Source organism: Podarcis melisellensis (assembly GCF_964234715.1).
Source record: "Podarcis melisellensis genome assembly, chromosome: W".
Lineage (NCBI taxonomy): Eukaryota > Metazoa > Chordata > Lepidosauria > Squamata > Lacertidae > Podarcis > Podarcis melisellensis.
In genome coordinates, this window is record NC_138535.1 from 482,910 (window position 1) to 505,942 (window position 23,033).

Here is a 23,033-nt window from a genome sequence, read left to right on the forward strand (position 1 = left end):
ACTGCATTATTGAGACAGTGAATCCGGTGCTCTCAGCTCCAAGCTGTGAGTCCACAGCACTGTGACCAGTTCCTGTGGGAAAGGAGGTCTCTGGCAGTGCTACCCAGCTCGCCTAGCCCAGTCGGGGCTGTAGTGCATGAGTCCAGTTGGTACACTGGCTCAAGGGCGATGCTGACATCGGTTATGGGCCCAGTCGTCTGACCAGTCGTTGTTCCAGTCATCCCAGTCGTCCCAGTCGCCAGAGGTGTCTGTTGCTGATCGCTGGACGGCGGAACAGAGGCTGCATGCTGGACTGATTTGTGGTGCCTAGAAGCAGAGCTGTGTTGGAGCAGAGTGCTCAAGCTGCCGCTGTTGCTGTTGCTGCTGCTTGAGGTATGTTGCTGACTGCCAAAGAAAGAAGATAGCATCCCTGTTTGCCTGTTAATTGCACTTTGAGTGGGGGAGAGAGTGGCTGAAGAAGTCCAAGGCTTTATCTGTGTTTGCACGAGGGAAGTGTCTTGCTCTAAGTAATAGCAGACATGGCCTGTGCACATTCTGGCCAGATGGCTATGTCCTTTCCCCTCCTCACGCCTGAAAACTATGCAGTTTGGCAAGTTAAGATGAAAGCGCTTTTACAGAGGGAAAAGCTATTTCACACCATAGAAGATGACCCTCCAGATAAAGATGATGATGATTGGGCTGAGTGGCATGCTGCAGATATGAAAGCCCGAGGGACAATTGTTTTGAGTGTTTCAGACCACTTGCTGGTAAACTTAGAGGGTCAAGAGACTGCACAAGCTGTTTGGCATAAGTTGAGAGATATGCATCTGAGACAAAATGCTGGTTCCAGTGTGATTTTCTTCAAGAAGCTGTGCAGGTTGCAGTTGCAGAAAGGTGGTGATTTGCCTAGCCATCTATCTCAGTTAAAGCGTCTCAGACAGGACCTTGTTCAGCGAGACCTGGCTATTTCAGAGGCTGTGTTTGCAATGCTGATGATAAATAGCCTAGATGAGTCTTATGATGGAGTAGCTGCCCAGATTTCTACACTGCCTTCTGACCGGCTAACAGAAGATTATGTGTCTAGCGTGCTCCTGAATGAGTGGGATCGCAGACAGGCTGTTAGAGAAAGCCGGGACAATGGTGCTGTTAAAAATGTGCCTGAAAATGTGCCTGAGTCTTCAGCAGGGGAAAGTGAAAGTGAAACTGCTGCTGTTAAAGCACTAAAGTTGAAGCGGTGCTTTTCATGTGGAGCACAAGGCCATTTGAGTTTCCAGTGCTGCAAGAAATCTTCAAAGAAGAAGGGAAACTTCAGAGGCAGAGGGGGAGGAAGACGAAATCCCCAAGCACCTGCTGCTTCAAAGGTTTTGCTCTCTCGCTGCTGCAATCAACGTGGGCGGAGTTTCTTCATGATCGACTCTGGCTGTACCAACCACGTAGCCAAAGATAAGGATCTCTTTGTTCAGCTTCAGAAACAAGAGAAAGAAATTCATCAAGCAGATGGGACAGTTCTCAAGAGTGAGGCGAAGGGAACTGTGTTCTTAAAGAGCCTGAATGCAACAATTCAGAATGTCCTGTATGCGCCTGATATTCAGGATAATTTGTTGAGTGTTTCCCAGCTTGATCATCAGGGTTTTAGGGTGGTGTTTGCTAAATCTCGCTGTGAAATTCGTCGAGATGGCAAGCTCATTCTATATGCAAAATGTGTAAATGGTCTGTATCAATTGCCTTTTGTTTCAGGTACAGGTACTGCAGAAGCAACTGAGAAAGAGTGTTGCAATTTGTCTGTTGATAAGAATGAGAAGATGCATGACCAATGTATTTATTATTACCACCGTGTTTATGCTCATTTGAATTTCCAGGCTGTGGCAAAAATGCCTGATATGGTTCAGGGTATGAAGCTGAAAGAATGTCCCTACCACATGAAATGTGTTTCTTGTGTTGAGAGTAAGGCAAGGCAAGCTCCCAAAGGTACAGAGTCTGGGAGAGAGGCCAAGAAACCATACGAAGTCATTCATGCAGACTTAGTGGGGCCTCTAACGCTCTCTAGAGGCAATTCAAGGTTTTTCATGGTTTTGATTGACTCCTACTCTAAATATGCATGGGTCTATATGCTGCAGAAAAAGTCTGAAGCCTTTACTAAGTTTTGTCAGTTCTGTAAATGGCTCAGAAATGTACATAATGAGAATGTACATTGTTTTTTCACTGACAGGGGTGGAGAGTTTTGTTCAGAAGAGTTTGAGGCTTTTCTTTCTGAACAGGGCATTGAGCATAGGACCGCCACGCCCAGATCGCCCTGGCCGAATGGTTTATGTGAGAGATTGAACCAGACCCTGCAGCAAGGAATCAGAACACTGTTACATGATTCGGGGCTGCCCAATACTTTTTGGGCCGAAGCTCTTTCGTTTTTCTGTTACGTGTATAACAGGAGGTACCAGTCTAGTATAAATTGCACCCCATATGAGATGCTTCACGGAAGAAAGCCATGTGTGAAGCACTTTAAAATTTTTGGTTCGGAAGTTTGGGTGCACACCTCGCAGGGTGACAAACTGAGTAAGCGTGGAGAACATGGTATTTTCCTAGGATATGAGAAAGGGTCTTATCGTGTCCTGATCACAGACACGAAAACCATAAGGCTGACCAGGAGCATTGACGACAATCCACAATGGGACAGAGTTGGCGTTTTTCAGTGCCATCCCATTTGTGATGATGGTGCAAAAGGGGCAAAGAAAGTTAAAAGGGAGGCAAGTTCTGATGTGATTGATAATTCTGATGCCAATGTAATTTCAGATGATGGCACAGATTATCAGAGCCCAAAAGCCTCAGGTGAGTCTCACGCTGATTCAGACTTAGCAGCTTCATATACTTTAGCTCCCCATTCTCCTGAAGAGGAGGAAGCACCAGAACAAGAAGATCAGAGAGTTTTGCGCAGATCTGAGAGAACAACCAAGGGGGTACCACCGAAAAGGTTTTCTGAAGAGTTTGCAAAGGCTGCGGTCACATGCAACTCTGGTGGGGTTTTTAAACCTAGCATGAAGTGTGCTGAGAGTAGTGGCACAAAACGCTGCATTTATTTCCTTACCTGACCTTAAGTGGTTCATGTGTATAAAGTGGTTTGTTCAAATCTGCCTAATTAGAAATGTCAATTTGTATTTGAGAGAAAGAAATGTGTGTGAAGATTTTTTTCAGAAGCTGCTTATTCATTTGTGTATTCACAATGTGTATTTTGTGTAAACTACAGGTTGAGGTTTATGTTTTTTGTTGTTGTTGTTGTTTAGTCGTTTAGTCGTGTCCGACTCTTCGTGACTCCATGGACCAGAGAACGCCAGGCACCTCTGTCCTCTACTGCCTCCCGCAGTTTGGTCAAACTCATGCTGGTAGCCTCGAAAACACTATCCAACCATCTCGTCCTCTGTCGCCCCCTTCTCCTTGTGCCCTCCATCTTTCCCAACATCAGGGTCTTCTCCAGGGAGTCTTCTCTTCTCATGAGGTGGCCAAAGTACTGGAGCCTCAGCTTCACAATCTGTCCTTCCAGTGAGCACTCAGGGTTGATTTCCTTCAGTATGGAGAGGTTTGATCTTCTTGCAGTCCATGGGACTCTCAAGAGTCTCCTCCAGCACCATAATTCAAAAGCATCAATTCTTCGGCGATCAGCCTTCTTTATGGTCCAGCTCTCACTTCCATACATCACTACTGGGAAAACCATAGCTTTAACTATACGAACCTTTGTTGGCAAGGTGATGTCTCTACTTCTCAAGATGCTGTCTAGGCCTGTCATTGCCCTTCTCCCAAGAAGCAGGCGTCTTTTAATTTCGTGGCTGCTGTCACCATCTGCAGTGATCATTGAGCCCAAGAAAGTAAAATCTCTCACTACCTCCATTTCTTCCCCTTCTATTTGCCAGGAGGTGATGGGACCAGTGGCCATGATCTTCGTTTTTTTGATGTTGAGCTTCAGACCATATTTTGCGCTGTCCTCTTTCACCCTCATTAAAAGGTTCTTTAATTCCTCCTCACTTTCTGCCATCAAGGTTGTGTCATCTGCATATCTGAGGTTGTTGATATTTCTTCCGGCAATCTTAATTCCGGCTAGGGATTCATCCAGCCCAGCCTTTCGCATGATGAATTCTGCATATAAGTTAAATAAGCAGGGAGACAAAATACAGCCTTGTCGTACTCCTTTCCCAATTTTGAACCAATCAGTTGTTCCATATCTAGTTCTAACTGTAGCTTCTTGTCCCACATAGAGATTTCTCAGGAGACAGATGAGGTGATCTGGCACTCCCATTTCTTTAAGAACTTGCCATAGTTTGCCGTGGTCGACACAGTCAAAGGCTTTTGCATAGTCAATGAAGCAGAAGTAGATGTCTTTCTGGAACTCTCTAGCTTTCTCCATAATCCAGCGCATGTTTGCAATTTGGTCTCTGGTTCCTCTGCCTCTTCTAAATCCAGCTTGCACTTCTGGGAGTTCTCGGTCCACATACTGCTTGAGCCTTCCTTGTAGAATTTTAAGCATAACCTTGCCAGCGTGTGAAATGAGTGCAATTGTGCGGTAGTTGGAGCATTCTTTGGCACTGCCCTTCTTTGGGATTGGGATGTAGACTGATCTTCTCCAATCTTCTGGCCACTGCTGAGTTTTCCAAACTTGCTGACATATTGAGTGTAGCACCTTAACAGCATCATCTTTTAAAATTTTAAATAGTTCAGCTGGAATACCGTCACTTCCACTGGCCTTGTTATTTGCAGTGCTTTCTAAGGCCCATTTGACTTCACTCTCCAGGATGTCTGGCTCAAGGTCAGCAACCACACTACCTGGGGTATACGGGACATCCATTTTTTTCTGGTATAATTCCTCTGTGTATTCTTGCCACCTCTTCTTGATGTCTTCTGCTTCTGTTAGGTCCTTTCCACTTTTGTCCTTTATTATGGAAATCTTTGTACGAAATGTTCCTTTCATATCTCCAATTTTCTTGAACAGATCTCTGGTTCTTCCCATTCTATTGCTTTCCTCTATTTCTTTGCATTGCTCGTTTAAGAAGGTCTTCTTGTCTCTCCTTGCTATTCTTTGGAAATCTGCATTCAATTTCCTGTATCTTTCACCATCTCCCTCGCATTTTGCTTGCCTTCTCTCCCCCGCTATTTGTAAGGCCTCATTGGACAGCCACTTTGCTTTCTTGCATTTCCTTTTCATTGGGATGGTTTTCGTTGCTGCCTCCTGTATAATGTTACGAGCCTCCATCCATAGTTCTTCAGGCACTCTGTCCACCAAATCTAAATCCTTAAACCTGTTCCTCACTTCCACTGTGTATTCATAAGGGATTTGACTTAGATTGTATCTTACCGGCCCAGTGGTTTTTCCTACTATCTTCAGTTTAAGCTTGAATTTTGCTATAAGAAGCTGATGATCTGAGCCACAGTCAGCTCCAGGTCTTGTTTTTGCTGACTGTATAGAGCTTCTCCATCTTTGGCTGCAGAGAATATAATCAATCTGATTTCGATGCTGCCCATCTGGTGATGTCCATGTGTAGAGTCGTCTCTTGTGTTGTTGGAAAAGCGTGTTTGAGATGACCAGCTTGTTCTCTTGACAGAACTCTATTAGCCTTTGCCCTGCTTCGTTTTGATCTCCAAGGCCAAACTTGCCAGTTGTTCCTTTTATCTCTTGACTCCCTACTTTAGCATTCCAATCCCCTATGATGAGAAGAACATCCTTCTTTGGTGTCACTTCTATAAGGTGTTGTAAGTCTTCATAGAATTGGTCAATTTCAGTTTCTTCAGCACCAGTAGTTGGTGCATAAACTTGGATTACTGTGATGTTAAAAGGTCTGCCTTGGATTCGTATCGAGATCATTCTATCATTTTTGAGATTGCATCCCAGTACAGCCTTCGCCACTCTTTTGTTGACTATGAGGGCCACTCCATTTCTTTTACGGGTTTCTTGCCCACAGTAGTAGATATGATGGTCATCCGAACTGAATTCACCCATTCCCGTCCATTTTAGTTCACTGATGCCCAGGATGTCAATATTTATTCTTGCCATCTCATTTTTGACCACCTCCAACTTACCAAGGTTCATGGTTCTTACATTCCAGGTTCCTATGCAATATTTTTCTTTACAGCATTGGACTTTCCTTTCGCTTCCAGGCATATCCGCAACTGAGCGTCCTTTCGGCTTTGGCCCAGCCGCTTCATCAGCTCTGGATCTACTTGTACTTGCCCTCCGCTCTTCCCCAGTAGCATGTTGGACGCCTTCCGACCTGAGGGGCTCATCTTCCAGCGTCATAACTTTTATATGCCTGTTGTCTTTGTCCATGGAGTTTTCTTGGCAGGGATACTGGAGTGGCTTGCCGGTTCCTCCTCCAGGTGGATCACGTTTGGTCAAAACTCTCCACTATGACCTGTTCATCTTGGGTGCCCTGCTCGGCATAGTTCATAGCTTCTCTGAGTTCTTCAAAGCCCCTTCGCCACGGCAAGGCAGTGATCCATGAAGTTTATGTTTTAACTCTTTCCTAATAGACACAGAGTGGTTGTAGTAACTGTTTAATGATGTGATAAAGTGTCTTAGATAAGGGGGGAGAGAGATACCTGCAAGTATGTAACCAAGGTTGTAAGCAGAGAACAACGTTTGGAGTGTGTGTGCAAATTGCAGTTATGTTAAAGATTCTTGAATGGTCGGATGAAATGGGGGAGGATGAGGAGATTTCACCCCTCCCATACCCAAGAATCTCCTGAGGTCTCTGCTGACTCTACAGAGAGGAGGAGCAATGTACTGCTCTCTACTTAATTAGTCAAGTGAGTGAGTCTCTCTGTGTGTGAGAGAGAGTCAGTCAGTTTGTCGGAGAGTGAGTGCAAGAGATAGTATTTAGAGATAAGATTGCTGCTAAGAGCAGCTGCAGGCACTCAGAGTAGCATTGATGTATGCTCAGAATATTTAGCTCTATATATAGTTTGTATTATAGCTGTAGTTATAGAATAAAAGAAGATACTTTACAGAGCTGCTCTCCGAGTGGTTTATACTCCGCAAGACTCTGCAAAACGCTGCTGCGCAACGACTGCATTATTGAGACAGTGAATCCGGTGCTCTCAGCTCCAAGCTGTGAGTCCACAGCACTGTGACCAGTTCCTGTGGGAAAGGAGGTCTCTGGCAGTGCTACCCAGCTCGCCTAGCCCAGTCGGGGCTGTAGTGCATGAGTCCAGTTGGTACACTGGCTCAAGGGCGATGCTTACAGATTCAAAACCCTAAAATGTATTTTATATAGTTGACTTCTTATTTTTATTTTTTGTATATCGTATTGTTGTATTATTGCTATGGCCGATGGCTGACGCACATAAAGATTCGTTCATTCATTCTACTTCACTGGAGATTTTAAAGCCGAGGCTGGATGGTCATCTGTCAGGGATTCCTTACTTGTGAGTCCTGGATTTCAGGGGGTTGGACTAATGACCCGTGGGGTCCCTTCCAATTCTACAGCTCTATGCTTCTATGGCCCTCCACCCTACAGACTGCTGCCCTCCCACCCGCAATCTGAGCTTCCATGCCCACTAAGATCTTCCGCTCTCCATCGCCCCCTTCGTAATGCAGCCAAGACAGAGGTTTCCTTTCCTGAGCTACCTACCTACTGCTGAAGTTCCAGAAGGCGCACACTGGCTCCACAAACTGGTCTGGCAAAGCCTGCGGTGGGATGGAAACAGTGGAAGCCTTGAGCCCTACAGAGAAGCACCTCTGGATCAAGCCCCAAAGGGAACGCACTCAAAACAACAGGGTCAACCCCGCCCTCTCGATCACTGCCAATTCAAACACACCACCACGATCAGCACCAGCTGGGACATGGCCTGTTACACAAAGGCAGCCACCCTGAAGCTAGATGGGCCACTTTGAGGAAGGGGAGCCGGGGCGTGTAGTGGTTAGAGTGACATAGAGGAAAAAGTGGGTACATAAATGCAATAAATAAATAAATAATAAAAGGGCTCACCAGCACCTTGGGATGACCACCAACATGGAGAGCTTTAAAAACGAATTCGACAAATTCACAGAGGAAGATAAGGCTACCCACGGCTACCAACCACAATGGCTGTATACTCCTGTTATGGAACCTCTACCTGTGGGCCTAATTAGGCTTTGTGAGACATCCTCATTTGGCCCCACCCACCTGGCCATCTCCCCAACATCACAGTCTCAGTCTCAGTCAGTTTTATTGCACATAGCCAAAGGCTGCCGCAATGTACACAGAATTATTTGACAAATAAAAGAAAATATAATGAATTGGTAAAAAAAGACTTAAAACATTTATATTATTAAAACATTACGTACTCTAAACAAAGCTATCAAAATACCCCAATGTACAAATAAAAACATTAAACAATAAAATTCATAAGCTATAATCATCACATGGTCACTAATGTTAAAAACAATATCAATTAATACAGTGTGCAATTTATACTCAGAGTGTGGTGACAAAGATAGAGCATAGCCTGAGGTAGATAGATGGGATCAAATAAATTCATCTCCTTTACAGTTAATGGCTACCTTGGCTATATAATTTGCTCTAATTTTCCTAGCAGCAGTTGCAAAATGTGCTACCCGCCAGGTCACATACTTATCTGTGTCTGCAAGGAGATATAAAATAATGTCAAGGGGGTTCTGGCCAGGGGACCCTGTCATTATAGGTACCAAAAAATCTTTTTCTTGCATCATTATATAATGGACAGTGCAAGATATAATGCATAAGGTCCTCTACTTCAGAACATCCCGTAATGCAAACACGTTTGTTTTTTGGTAGCACCTTAAAGACCAACTAAGTTAGTTCTTGGTATGAGCTTTCGTGTGCATATCTGAAGAAGTGTGCATGCACACGAAAGCTCATACCAAGAACTAACTTAGTTGGTCTTTAAGGTGCTACTGGAAGGATTTTTTTTTGTTTTGACGTTCGTTTTTTGGTATGCCTCTGTGTCTCCCATCTCTATAAGCAGAGCTTATTGTATTTAGTCGTAGCTCTGTAAAAGCTTTTCGAAGCTTTGCAAAAGACAATTCATTAAAATAAGATATGTGTTCATTGACCTCTCTAAGTTTAAAATACAATGGGGCGCATGTAGATTTGCACATAGAATTTAGATCATTTTTAGTTGCCACTGCCCTTATGGTTCGTTTAAAAATAATTTTTCTGTGAATATAAGGGGAGTTCTTTAATCTCAGTCACTGAGAGGTCATATTTGCCCATCAGTTGGGCAGCATGATGTACCCAGTTTTTAAGGGGTAATCCATTTGAGAGCTCAATCAGGCATTTTTTTGGTAGCCTAGTGTTGTCCATCTGTTGAACTCTAAACCAGTAACAGAGAATTCTTTTATCTATTTGGCTCTCTATGCTCAACATGCGAGTTCCCAACCTGACCATGGCAGATTGCACGTCTTTGGGTAAACCTAAAAGAACTCTTAAAAAATAATTCTGTGGGGGTTCCAGACCGGAGACCTTTGAGGTACCCCAAACCTCTGCACCATATAAAATCTGGGCCATTGTTTTTGCTTTATACACAGATAGAGCTGGGTTGACCAGATTTCCACCTTTACAGGCAGATAATTTCAGAATGGCTTTTGCTGATTTAAAGGCTTGCAATTTAATATTGGATAGCTGTGTATTCCAAGATGCCGTTTCTGAATAAATCAATCCCAGATATTTAAACGTATTTACTTGGTTTATGATGTGTTCATCCAGGTGCCAAACATGCTTTTTAGAACGCTTCCCAAATACAATGACCTGCGTCTTATCATAGTTTATAGATAAAGCATTCCTCGTGCAATAAGAACTTAATTTTGCAAGCAGCCGTCTCAGGCCCACCTGGGTTCTAGATACAAGTACTAGGTCATCAGTATACATTGAAACTGAGAGTTTTTGGTCGAGAATTGTGACAGGGGCAAACTGTAGGCCCTCCAGTTCTTTAACCATGTCATTAATATAAAAATTGAACAGGAAAGGTGCCAAAATGCATCCCTGTTTGACTCCAGTAATGGTCTTAATTCTAGTGGTGAGATGGCCAGCCAGATCCACCTTTACTTGTATTGATGTGTCAGTATATAATGTTTTGATGAGAAATAATAGACGGAGGTCTATATTTGTCTTTTCCAATTTTTGCCACAATTCGTGTCTTGGGACCGTATCAAAAGCTGACTTTAGATCGATAAAAGCAACATATAATTTTTGCTTCAAATTATGGATGTATTTACATAGCAGAAAGTCCAGCACAAAGCACTGGTCCAATGTGGATTTCCCTCTTTGGAAACCTGCCTGAACTTCAGATATCACCTTATTTGTATCTGCCCATTCTTCTAGTCTCCCAAGAAGGAGCCTGGCATATAGTTTGGAGGCTACATCTAACAAACTAATAGGTCTATAATTGGCAGGGTTTCTCTTATCACCCTTTTTATATTGGGGCAATTATACTCAACTTCCACCCTTCAGGTATGCGACCTGAGCTGTTAATGTATGAAAACAATTTTGCAAAAATGGGTGACCAGAAATCAGGTCTTATCTTATAGCTCTCCACTGGGATCATGTCTTCTCCTGGAGCTTTATTAGCTAGTTGGTTTGCGATTAGCCTCTTAATCTGATTGGGCGTGACGTCTGGCCATTCTGGCAGTTCTGATAACTGAGTATAGTAAACTTGTGAGGGTGGGTCAGGACAGGGGCCATATATTCCTGTAAAATATGTCACCCAATCCTTTCCTTGGACAGATGCTTCTAACGAGTAGCCCAGCCCATTTGTGCCTTGGGCAACCAGATGCCAAAATTTCTGTGAGTCCTTTTGAAGTGCTGCATCTCCCAATTCTTTCCACTGTTGTTCATAATATATTTGTTTCTTGCTTTTAAGTAATAATTTGTAATTGTTTCGTAACTGGGCTACCTCAGCTTGTAGAGCAAGATTGTGCTTATCCTGTTTTAACTTCAATTTTCTAAGTACCCTAGCTAGGCATTTTTTGCTATTATGACATTCCTTATCAAACCAAGTCTGTCTCTTAAAGTTTTTGTTTTTTATCACACTAGCTGTGGTCATCAGTGGGCACATTCGGTTGATTATGTTCTCATAAAATCCAATTATGTTTCCTGTTTCTAACAACATTTCCCCCTTTAATAAAGCAAATTCATGGGAATCCAGGATCTGAATCATTTTTTCTTGGACCTGTGTATTCCATTTTAACCTTCTATTTCCAAGTATCAGATATTCTGTTTCATCCAATAATTTAGGAAAGGCATGAGAAAAAAAATGATGTCAGAGATAACTCAAGTGGAAAGTGGTCACTTTCAGCTCTGGGAATTATCCTGAAGGTATCTCGGTTAACTGGCACATTATTAGATGTTAGGATATAATCTATGGTGCTAGTAAATCCGCTGGGGGAGATAAAAGTAAAATAACCCACTTGATCCCCTTGACCGTGCCCATTGCATAACAAAAGGTTATGCTTTATTATAAGTCCACAAATATATTTCTGGCTCATAAGATCAAGCCTCTTGATAACTGTTTGTTGCTCTTCCTGAGGGAGATTCCTAAAGGAGCTGAGAAAATCCTCTTCCAAAGGATTTACAGAGTGTTCAGATTATTGAAGATGATTATCTAGAGGAATCGGCTGTTCCTTTTGGTTCACCTGGTTATTTTGATGTTGGGCATGATCCTGTGAATTCAACTCAGGCATGTCTATTTCCTCCCCACCTGTCAAGTTTTTTGTGATGTCATTACTTCCATTGGGGATCCAGGCTTTGGTTTTGTGATCCCCTCTGAAGCACCAGTCCTCATCTTACACAAGGGTGCAACAATAGAATTGCGAAATACCCGGGTTGGAAAAACTCCTCTGCTTGACAATCTGAATTTCAGCTTGTGAATCAGTGAGGGCAGTCTAGTAGAGGAAAAAGTTAACATAATTTTTTGGCTTGGATTTGTGGTATTCAAGAGTTCAGTCCTAACGAGGTCAAACTCTGTAAGTCCAATGCCAAGTAAGTCTGATAAATGTCGTTTGGAACGCTGGGCACCTTTCCAGCTAGTAGTTTGATCTGGCCTTCCACAAATTGTCATGGAGATCTTTTTTGGTTGGAAGATTAAATAAGAAGAGTTTGTTTCAAGAGCCTCTGCACGTTCTATGTTGAGCTTAGGGGTCTGCTCTTGTTGTCGCCAATTTCCTTTGGTACTATGGTGTTCTGTTGATGCCTGCTTGTTATTAACTGATAAACTGTGGACCTCTTTGGATAATTGGGTTATTTGAGAGGCAATACCTCTAATTTGCTGGAAGATATGCTCAACAGTTCTTTCAATTAGAGTTAATTGGGTGCTCTCCCTACTTGTTATTCCGTCCTCTCTGAGCAGCACAGGATCAACTTGCTCCATTGCTGGATCCAGTTCCACGCTCTCACCTTGAATACTCTCCCCACAGTCACAATCATCTTCAAGAGGAGAAAACCGGTTTTTTGTTGGAACTATAAAAGCAGATTTGTTTAAAAAGTCCTCTATTTTAGATTGTTTGGGAACCGGTGAGAGAGCTTCATCCTCTGGGTCCCTGTGGCGTTTACTGGCAGGCATAGCGTCACCGTGGGGAGTAAACAAGGAGAGGTTTCACCAACCAAAAAAGAGAGAAAAAATAGAAAGTGCCCAGTTTGTTCAATTTAAGAGCTTCTCTGTGTGGAGACTGCCAGGAGTTTCAGGAACAAAGTATAGAAGGGAGTTGGCGGTTAATAGCTAGCAGCTGGCGGCCTGCCCAGGATGCTTCACAGAACTTGCCCAAGATGTTTCTCATAGCATAGACAAGAAGGTGCTGTTAGAATCTCAGTAAGTTAAAAAGTAGAGAAGTAAAAATTACTTCCCTGGGTGGCAGTCAATGCTAATTACAGTCTTGTTATCTGCGGAGCTCCGAAGCCTGCTTGCTAAGCCGTCGTCATCTTGGACCGCCTCCCCCCAACATCACAGGATGCAAGAGATGTAAACACTGAAAGGGCCGCTCTGAAAATGGAGAATTGGGACTGCACTCATAATATTTCCTTTCCAGAGGAAGAACCTTGAACTTTCTTTTACAAGCTGCCAGGTTCAATCCTGAAACACCTAGTGTCATTCAGCCATTCATTTATTTATTTTACATTTACAGTATATATCATCTTTTCCTTCAGGGAGCTCAATGTGCTGCACATGGGTCTCCTCCTCCCCCATTTAATACCCACAACCAGTCTGTGCAGCTGATTGGGCTGAGAGGCAGCAACTGCCCCAAGGTCATACATCTTGGAACTTTGAAGTGTCAGGCATAGCCCTATTGGCTTTAGCCCAAACGTAGCAGAGTTTTCCTGCACAGCGAAGAAGCTAGTTGCGGCAGTAATGACTAGTCAGCTAGACTCAGAATAACTATTTACAGGATTTATTAAAAAGGAGAAAATAAAACCAGCAGAGTTTCTGCATACAAATAAAAGCAAAATAAATCCTCTCTTTTCTCTCTCTCAAAACCATACACAGCACTTCTACTCCTAACACACCTCACATCAAACTGAGCTAGCAATCCCTAGTTAAGAGTTGAATGCTGGTTGTTAACCAATCAGAGTAAGCAGTTTCTAGGTCAAGCTGACCTGGGCTTTCTGCCAAGAGTAAATTGACACTGCCTTGAGTTAATTGTTTGAAGCCAGAATCTGCAAGTTTCCCATGAGAATCAATTAACAGAAACTGAACACCCCCTCACAGATTCTGCTGGACAATTAACATCAAATACACCTATGTAGAATATCATTTTTCCAGCAAACCTAAACCCTTGCACATTCGCTTGTTCTTTACCTTTGCCAATGGTTTAGTTAACACATCTGCTACATTTTCTTCACTTGATACATAAGTACAGGTGATTATATTGTCTTGTACACAGCAACGCACATTTTGGTATTTTACAGAGATATGTTTAGAACGTGATTTGAAACCCTCTGTTTTACTTAAAGTTATACAAGCTTGATTATCAATGTAAACTTGTACTGGTTCTCCACAATTTACATTTAAATCTGCTAACAAATGCTTGAAATAAATCACCTCGTTGCAGAATTCACTAAATGCGGCGTACTCTGATTCCGTTGATGACACACTTACAACGTCTTGCTTGCGTGACCGCCAGCTGATTAAAGCTCCACCGACCATTATGACTAGTCCTGTGACGGATTTTCTATCCGGCAAATTTCCCCAATCACTATCACAGTAGCAACTCAACGTTTCATCCTCTGAAGAATTTAATTGTAACATATAGCCAATTGTCTGTTTGAGATACCTCAGAACTTGTTTTACCCCTTTCCAGGCATTTAGTGTGGGTTTTGAGACCAATCTACTTAATATGCCTACTGCATAACTAATATCAGGTCTGGACCACTGTGCTAGATACAATAAACTTCCAATTACAGAGTGATATACATCAGGATGTTCAAATTCAGGACTCTCATCTGTATGAAGTGTTTTTATGAAACCTGGATCCATAGGCACCACTGCCCCTTTGCAATCCTGCATTCTGTATGTAGTCAGTAGTTGTTTAATTTTGTTCTGCTGACTAATTAGGCAGCTGCCATCTTGGGCCCAGCACACTTCCAACCCTAGATATGTCCTAACCGGGCCTAAGTCTTTCACTTTGAACTTACTGGACAATTGCTTGGCAAACCTTTTAGTTTGTTTATCTGTTTTGCAAGCATACAATACATCATCTACATAAATCAGACAAAACTCTTGATCACTGCCTGTACCACGTACATAAACACAATTGTCAGCTGTACTCTGCTTGAAACCAAATGACACTAAGGCCTCATGGAAACATTTGTTCCAAGATCTTGCAGCCTGTTTGAGACCATATAGAGCTTTGTTTAATTTCAACACTCTATTGGAACCTGTCTCATAACCAGGCGGTTCGGCTAGATACAGGTCTTCTGATATTGATGCATGTAAATATGCAGTCTGGATATCAAAATGGTTTAACAGGAGTTTTCTCTTTGCTCCAAGCGTTAGAATCAGCCTTACACTGTCCGCCTTAGCAGTAGGGGAAAAAATCTCGTCATAATCTTTTCCAGGCCTCTGAGAGTATCCTTGTGCCACTAAACGAGCTTTGTATTTGTACTCTCCTGTCACCAGAGGTTTAAGTTTGTACACCCACCTGCAGCCTACAATCTTTGCCCCCTCAGGCGCTGCTACTGGTGTAAAAACCTTGTGCTCATTCAGAGAGGACATCTCTTCCTCCATTGCCTGTTTCCAGAGGTCTGCCTCCTCTTTTGGTAACTTTAACACCTCCTGAAAACTCTTGGGCTCTGCAATTACACTAAACACATTTGCAGTATCTGGAGAAAAACGCACCGGAGGCACTCCTTTGTTTTGTCTTTTAGATCTTCTGGGAGAAAATTTTTCTTCTGACCCACTTTCCTCTTCAGAACTACGACCTCTCTTTTGTTGCTTAGCAACTGGTCTCTGGCTAACTCCACTTTCTTGAGAGCTCTTATCTGAACTTTCCTCCCCCTCAGACTCTGATTCCCTGTGTCTACCTTCAGAGTCATGAAGCTCCTGGGAAGGTTCAAACCAAACCTCAGTATTGGCATGTAGTCTCTCCCAGCCACTATGTTCACAAAAACTGGCATTCCTGGAGATCACAATGCCATTTGTCCCTTCAGCAAAGCGGAAACCTTTTCCCAGCTCCTGGTAACCCACAAACACTAACTGTTTGGTGTTAGGATCTCCCTTCTTTCTCATTTGTTTTGGAATTAATACCCAGGCTTTTGATCCAAACACATGCAAATGGTCAATTTTGGGTTTTTTCTGAAACAATTTAAAGTACGGGGTTGTACCTATTGTTTGATGAAAGAGCCTGTTTTGGAGATAACACGCAGTGAGCATGCTCTCCCCCCAATAAGACATGGGCAAATCAGCATCATCAAGCATGGCAAACATCATATCCTGTAAAGATCTGTTTTTTCGCTCTGCAACGCCATTCTCCTCTGGGGAAAAAGCGTTTGTTTTTCTATGCCCAATGCCACGCTTCTGTAACCAATCTCTAAAGGCATTTGACATAAATTCGCCACCTCTGTCCGTCTGAATCCTTTTAAGTTTAGTGGACAGAAATCTTTCCACAGATGCCACCCAGCCTTTAAACTTAGTGAACACGTCACCCTTGTTCTTCATGGGAAAAACCCAAGAATAACGTGTGGCGTCATCCACAATTGTTAGTGAAAAACGCGATCCACCCCTGCTTACAGCAAATGGACCAATTACGTCCATGTGAACCAGCTGTAGCGGTGACTCACTAACTCTGTCACTTCTGGGGTAAGAGACTCTGTGGGTTTTAACCTTTTTACACACATTACAATCAAGGTACTTGTTACAACTCTTTAAATTAACCCCATCAGCCAATTCAGACATTTTTAGTACACTTTTCCAGCAAGCATGCCCCATTTTCCTATGCAATAAGTGCACACAGTTGTCATGTATAGCTTTGTTGTTCACTGCAGGCTGAGATTTACTGACTACTGCTGCAGCTTGAGATCCTGCTTTAAGCCAAAACAAGCCTCCCTCTGACTTAGCAGTGCCTAAAATCTCACCAGCCTTCTTAATGATGCAACTGTCTCCTTCAAAATACACTTTAAACCCAGCTTTTAGCAAACAATCTACAGACATCAGATTGCTCCTTAATGAAGGCACACACAGTACATTTTGCAGACATTCACGAAGACAAGGAACAAAAACTGCACCCCCTGAAATCACTTCGGAAGTACTTCCATCTGCTAGAGCCACCTGGCTGCGCTGTGCTGAGTTCTTGGAAACAAACAAGTCATCTGAGTTTACGATGTGGCGAGATGCTCCCGAATCGACCACCCATACCGCTTGTTTCTCATCAGCAATCTTGACCTCGGGGGTCACCAGCTGAGTCGACTGTTTTCGTTTGAAGAATTTCTTTTTCCACTGCTGCTGCTGATCTCGTCTCTGCTCCTGCACCGGCAACTGAGACTTGACCAACTCCGGACATTGTCGTTTTAGATGCGCTGAGGACCCACATCGGAAACAACGCCTAACAGCAAACGCTGACTCCTCACCGGTACGCTGCTTTTGCTTCACCTCTGGCACGGCATGAGAACTCCTTCCAAACTGCCCGCCTGTAGAAGCCTCTGCAGCAAACGACCTTTCTTGCCTCTTCTGCCATTCTTCAATCAAACGGCCAGTAACATAACTGACTGATAAATCACGCTCTTGGATGCCTTCTAGAGACAAAACTAAATTATCCCAGCTTTCCGGGAGAGAGCTCAAAATAATAGCCACCTTCTCCTGCTGGTCTAACGCACAGTCTCTTTCCTGTAGCGCTGCAAACTTTAACTGTAAACTGTGTAGGTGTTCCTGCATTGTAACCCCAGGCTGTAACATTGCCTTGTACAATGCCTTGCGAATGAACAGCTTAGAGACCGCTGTCTCACGCACATGGAGTTCTTTAAGTGCTTGCCACACACCTCTAGCTGTCTTGATTCCCCTCACATACGGCAACTGGGAATCTTCCAGCCCCAAGACAATTGTGGCCCTTGCTCTTTGGTCTTTATCGAGGTCTTCATCATCAGGCTTCGCAGGAAACTTACTCACCACTTGCCAGAGACGATCCCTCTGCAGCACTGCCTGCATGCGTTCCGACCACAGCAAGTAATTGGAGTCATTCAGACGCTCAAAAGCCATCTGAACTGGTTGTGAGGCCATCTTGAGAGCGATGTCCCTGGAACCCGGAACCAGCTACTCACGACCACCGAGAGAGAGAACAGGAACCACAGCACCCAGCACTCACACGCTGCAGCTGTTGTCCTTCTGTCCGCTGCGTCACCAGCTCACCACGGTCAGGAACCAGCCAGGAACAACAACTTCTGGAACTACTGGAACCAACACCGTTGATGCTGACACCACCGCAACTCAGGCTGGCAGCACAATGCCCATAACCTCTTGGAACTTTGAAGTGTCAGGCATAGCCCTATTGGCTTTAGCCCAAACGTAGCAGAGTTTTCCTGCACAGTGAAGAAGCTAGTTGCGGCAGTAATGACTAGTCAGCTAGACTCAGAATAACTATTTACAGGATTTATTAAAAAGGAGAAAATAAAACCAGCAGAGTTTCTGCATACAAATAAAAGCAAAATAAATCCTCTCTTTTCTCTCTCTCAAAACCATACACAGCACTTCTACTCCTAACACACCTCACATCAAACTGAGCTAGCAATCCCTAGTTAAGAGTTGAATGCTGGTTGTTAACCAATCAGAGTAAGCAGTTTCTAGGTCAAGCTGACCTGGGCTTTCTGCCAAGAGTAAATTGACACTGCCTTGAGTTAATTGTTTGAAGCCAGAATCTGCAAGTTTCCCATGAGAATCAATTAACAGAAACTGAACAATACATACCCAGTGAGCTTTATTGCAGAGCGGGGGTTTGAACCCTGGTCTCCCAGGTCCTAATCCAACACTCTCTCCATTATACCACACTGGCTCTCACTATGATGCTAGGCAATTGACTGGTGGGCGGCTCCTCCTTCCTACTAAAATGACCCACAGAGGGAGGGAGAATCCTGGGTCTAGGCTGCTGGCTTGATTCAGTTCCACACCCATGGCATATGCAAACCAGGGTCAGAAGCAGCACACTTTGAACATTAATTGCTGGGGTGCAGCGGCGGAAGGCGGAAATTTCCTCATGCCCTGCTTGGGGGCTTCCCAGAGGCATCAGATTGTGAGAAGCAGGAACTGGGCTTTTCCCCTCCTGGACTGTCTCTGACCCCCCATGTCATCCACAAACATAGGATTGGGGTATGTGCACAAAAACATATTACTCTTTTTTAAAAAAAGTCATGTGGTAATTCTTAACCAGGGCCAGCCCTGTCATTAGCCAGAGTGAGGTGGCAGCCTCTTGCAGCTGCAGTCACAGCTTCCAGCCCTGTTTAGGGAAGCTTTTAATGTTTAACAGACTATTGTATTTTAATATTCTGTTGAAAGCCGCCCAGAGTGGCTGGGGAAACCCAACCAGATGGGTGGGGTATGTACTGACAGTTTGGAACTGACAGGGTTAAAACTCTGTGGTGTCCTGTATCTGGGAGGAGCTTGACGCAGAGAAGTGCGTCACAGTCTGTGTCAGTGTTCAGACTTGCTTTCACTTCTGGCTGACACGCAGCACAGCTCAGAGGCTGTGCGAGTGTGCTTTTGGAAGCACAGAGAAATGTCTGAAGTTTCTGATGGAATTACTGCTTTGTAAATAAACGCTACTAGAGATAAGAACGAACTGTCTCTGGACTTGATTTATCCCTTATCTCACACGGACGCAGGACCGCTGCTACTCTGCTCTCCTGCCAGGTCAGCTCCCCAGCAGAGCCACGCAGGGAAGCCTGACTGGACGCAAGATTTATTTACCAAAATGTATGTATGTATGTATGTATGTATGTATGTATGTATGTATGTATAAATAAATAATAGTAGTAGTAGTAGTAGTAATAATGATGATGATGATGATGATGATAATAATAATAATAATAATAATAATAATAATATCCAGCAATTCTTCCTGAAACCACCGGCTGTGCTTCACAGCCTGGCCTGGCCTTGGCCACGCTAAACTAGCCTGCTTCTCTGAAGCATGAGATCGGACTCTGTTCTCATTGTTTCACCTGCCGGTCCACTCACCTTCTGGGTGAGGAATGTGAGGAGGGCACAATCTTTTTTTTTTTTAAAAAAAGATCTTTATTAAAATTTCAAAGATTATACAAAAAATAATAATAAAAACAAAACACAAACACAAAAAATAACAAATATAGAACAATACAAAACTAAAAACAATTTAAAAACAAGTAAAATTTCATTCCCTTATTTTCTTATAACTTATTTCCCAGACCTCCTCATACCTCCCCTTTTTGCATTCCAGTTCTAATTATTAATTCAGCAAATCCTCACCCTTAGTTTTCATTTAATTTTCAACCTTTCTTTTCTTTTTACTTAATCATTACAGCTGAAAACCACTTAATTTCTAAACCAACATCATTCTAACATTCATTAATTTTGCAGTATTTCCCAAAATAATCCTTAAATTTCTTCCAATCTTCTTCCGCCGTCTCTCTTCCCTGGTCTCGGATTCTGCCAGTCATTTCTGCCAGTCCCATATAGTCTATCACCTTCATCTGCCATTCTTCCAAAGTGGGTAGATCTTGTGTCTTCCAATACTTTGCGATGAGTATTCTTGCTGCGGTTGTAGCATACATAAAGAATGTTCTGTCCTTTTTTGGCACCAATTGGCCGACCATGCCCAGGAGAAAGGCCTCTGGTTTCTTCAGGAAGGTATACTTAAATACCTTTTTCATTTCATTATAAATCATCTCCCAGAAAGCCTTGATCCTTGGGCACGTCCACCAAAGGTGAAAGAATGTACCTTCAGTTTCTTTACATTTCCAGCATTTATTATCGGGCGAATGATAAATTTTTGCAAGCTTAACTGGGGTCATGTACCACCTGTAAATCATTTTCATAATATTCTCTCTTAAGGCATTACATGCCGTAAATTTCATGCCGGTGATCCACAACTGTTCCCAGTCAGCGAACATAATGTTATGACCAATATCTTGTGCCCACTTAATCATAGCTGATTTAACCATTTCATCCTGCGTATTCCATTTCAACAGCAAGTTATACATCTTTGACAAATTCTTAGTTTTTGGTTCTAACAATTCTGTTTCCAATTTTGATTTTTCCACCTGGAAGCCAATTTTCGTATCCAACTTATAAGCCTCCATTATTTGGTAATAATGAAGCCAGTCTCGCACTTTAATCTTTTAATTTCTCAAAACTCTGCAATTTCAATTTGTCTCCTTCTTGTTCCAAAATTTCCCAATATTTCAGCCATTTGGACTCCATATTGAGTCTTTTCACAGCCTTTGCCTCCATTGGCGACAACCACCTTGGGGTTTTATTTTCCAACAAGTCTTTATATTTAATCCAGACATTATACAATGCTTTCCTGACAATATGGTTTTTAAATGCTTTGTGAGCTTTAACCTTGTCATACCACAAATATGTATGCCACCCAAAAATATTGTTAAAACCTTCTAAATCCAAAATGTCTGTGTTCTCAAGAAGCAGCCAGTCTTTCAACCAGCAGAATGCTGCTGATTCATAGTAAAGTTTAAAGACTGGCAGGGCAAATCCCCCCCTTTCCTTTGCATCAGTTAATATCTTAAATTTTATTCTGGGCTTCTTGCCCTGCCAGACAAATCTAGAAATATCTTTCTGCCACTTCTTGAAACAGTCCATCTTGTCCATAATTTGCAATGTTTGAAACAAAAACAACATTCTAGGCAATACATTCATCTTTATAGCTGCAATTCTGCCCAATAAGGAAAGCTTCAAATTTGACCAGATTTCTAAATCTTTTTTCACTTCTGTCCAACATTTCTCATAATTATCTTTAAATAAGTTCACATTTTTCGCTGTCATATTAATCCCCAAATATTTCACCTTCTTAACCACATTTAAACCTGTCTCATTTTGAAACCTCTCTTTTTCAATTGCTGTTAAGTTTTTCTCTAAAACCTTAGTTTTTGACTTATTCAGTTTAAATCCTGCTACTTGACCAAACTCTTGGATTAACTCTAAAACCCTTTTGGTACTAGATTCTGGCTCTTGTAATGTTAGTACTAAATCATCTGCAAATGCTCTCAATTTGTACTGTTTGGCTCCGACCTGTATACCTTTGACCAACCGGTCCCTTCTGATCATGTTCAACAAAACCTCCAGGACTGATATAAAAAGCAATGGGGAGATTGGGCACCCCTGATGTGTCCCTTTTTCTATCTTAAATTCTTCCGTAACCACATTATTTACAATTAATTTAGCTTTTTGCTCAGAATATATTGCACCTATACCGTTTTCAAACCCTTGGCCTACCCCCATCCCCTGAAGATTCTTTTTCATAAAGCTCCAAGAAATATTGTCAAAGGCTTTCTCCGCATCCACAAATATCAAAACTGCTTTAGTGTTTATGTTCACTTCTAGTTTTTCAAAAATGTCAATTATATTCCTCACATTATCTGACAAGTGTCTTCCCGGGAGAAAGCCCGCTTGGTCTCCATGAATCTCCTCCATCAATACTTTTTTCAATCTCTTAGCCAAAATGTCAGCAAAAATTTTGTAATCCACATTTAGTAACGAAATGGGGCGGTAGTTCTTAAGTTGAGTCTTTTCAGTCTCTGTTTTCGGAATTAGTGTAATATAAGCCTCTTTCCACGATTCTGGTGCCCTTTTCCCCTCCAAAATTTCATTGCAGACTTCCTTCAAAGGTTGTAATAACCACTCCTTCAAAGCTTTATAGTATCTGGAAGTCAGCCCATCCGGTCCCGGAGATTTGCCCAGTTGAATGTTTTGAATGGCACCTTCTATTTCCTGTTCAGTTATTTTCTGGTTCAATGCTATTTTGCTTTCATTAGAGATTTTTTGTAATCCATTTATCTCGAGAAATCGGTCTATGTCCATTTCTTTCTGTGGCCCTTGTGAATATAGTTGTTTAAAATATCTCTGGAAGCAATTTCTAATCTCAATTGGGTTGTTTATGTTCTTTCCTTCCACTTCTAAATTTGTAACCGTATTTAATTTTTGTCTTTTCCTCATTTGCCAAGCCAATAATTTACCACATTTATCTGCTGATTCAAATGTCTTTTGTCTCATTTGGGACTTCCGGAGGCGGCGCGAAACAGCAATGGCGGTCCTCTTCGAGCTGTGAAGAGGGGCTCCGCGGAAAAGGGTCGTCCGCTACGGCAAAGCGGAGACCCGTTAAGAAAACCCACAGGTAGAGTGAGCCTGTGGTCGTGGGACTCGGCGGGCACCAAGAGCGACCTCGGAAACGAAGAAGGGACCCCGTAAGGGGCTCCGGAACGTGGAGGGGGTAGCGGTGCTGTGAGTTCATCACTCTTTCCGCGGAAGTGAAGCCGCGCGGCTGCTGCTGATGAGCGCTGACCTTTCTTCCTTGAACATTTGACTTCAAACAACTTACTCGTGAGTAAGATCTTTGAGATTTGGGAACCTAAATTTCTGAAATTCGGCTGAAAGCG

General features: G+C 42.8%; 1 long non-coding RNA gene and 1 pseudogene across 2 annotated transcripts in view; one reads left to right on the plus strand and one right to left on the minus strand.

The window, feature by feature from the left end:
* Window positions 1–23,033, plus strand: part of LOC309361320 — a 367,676-nt gene that overhangs the window by 14,403 nt on the left and 330,240 nt on the right. The window lies entirely within an intron of this gene.
* Window positions 7,583–23,033, minus strand: part of LOC309361127 (adhesion G protein-coupled receptor D2-like) — a 143,520-nt pseudogene continuing 128,069 nt past the window's right edge. The window contains exon 14 of the transcript in view: window positions 7,583–7,642. The product of the transcript in view is annotated as an adhesion G protein-coupled receptor D2-like (transcript). The remainder of the gene's footprint in view (window positions 7,643–23,033) is intronic.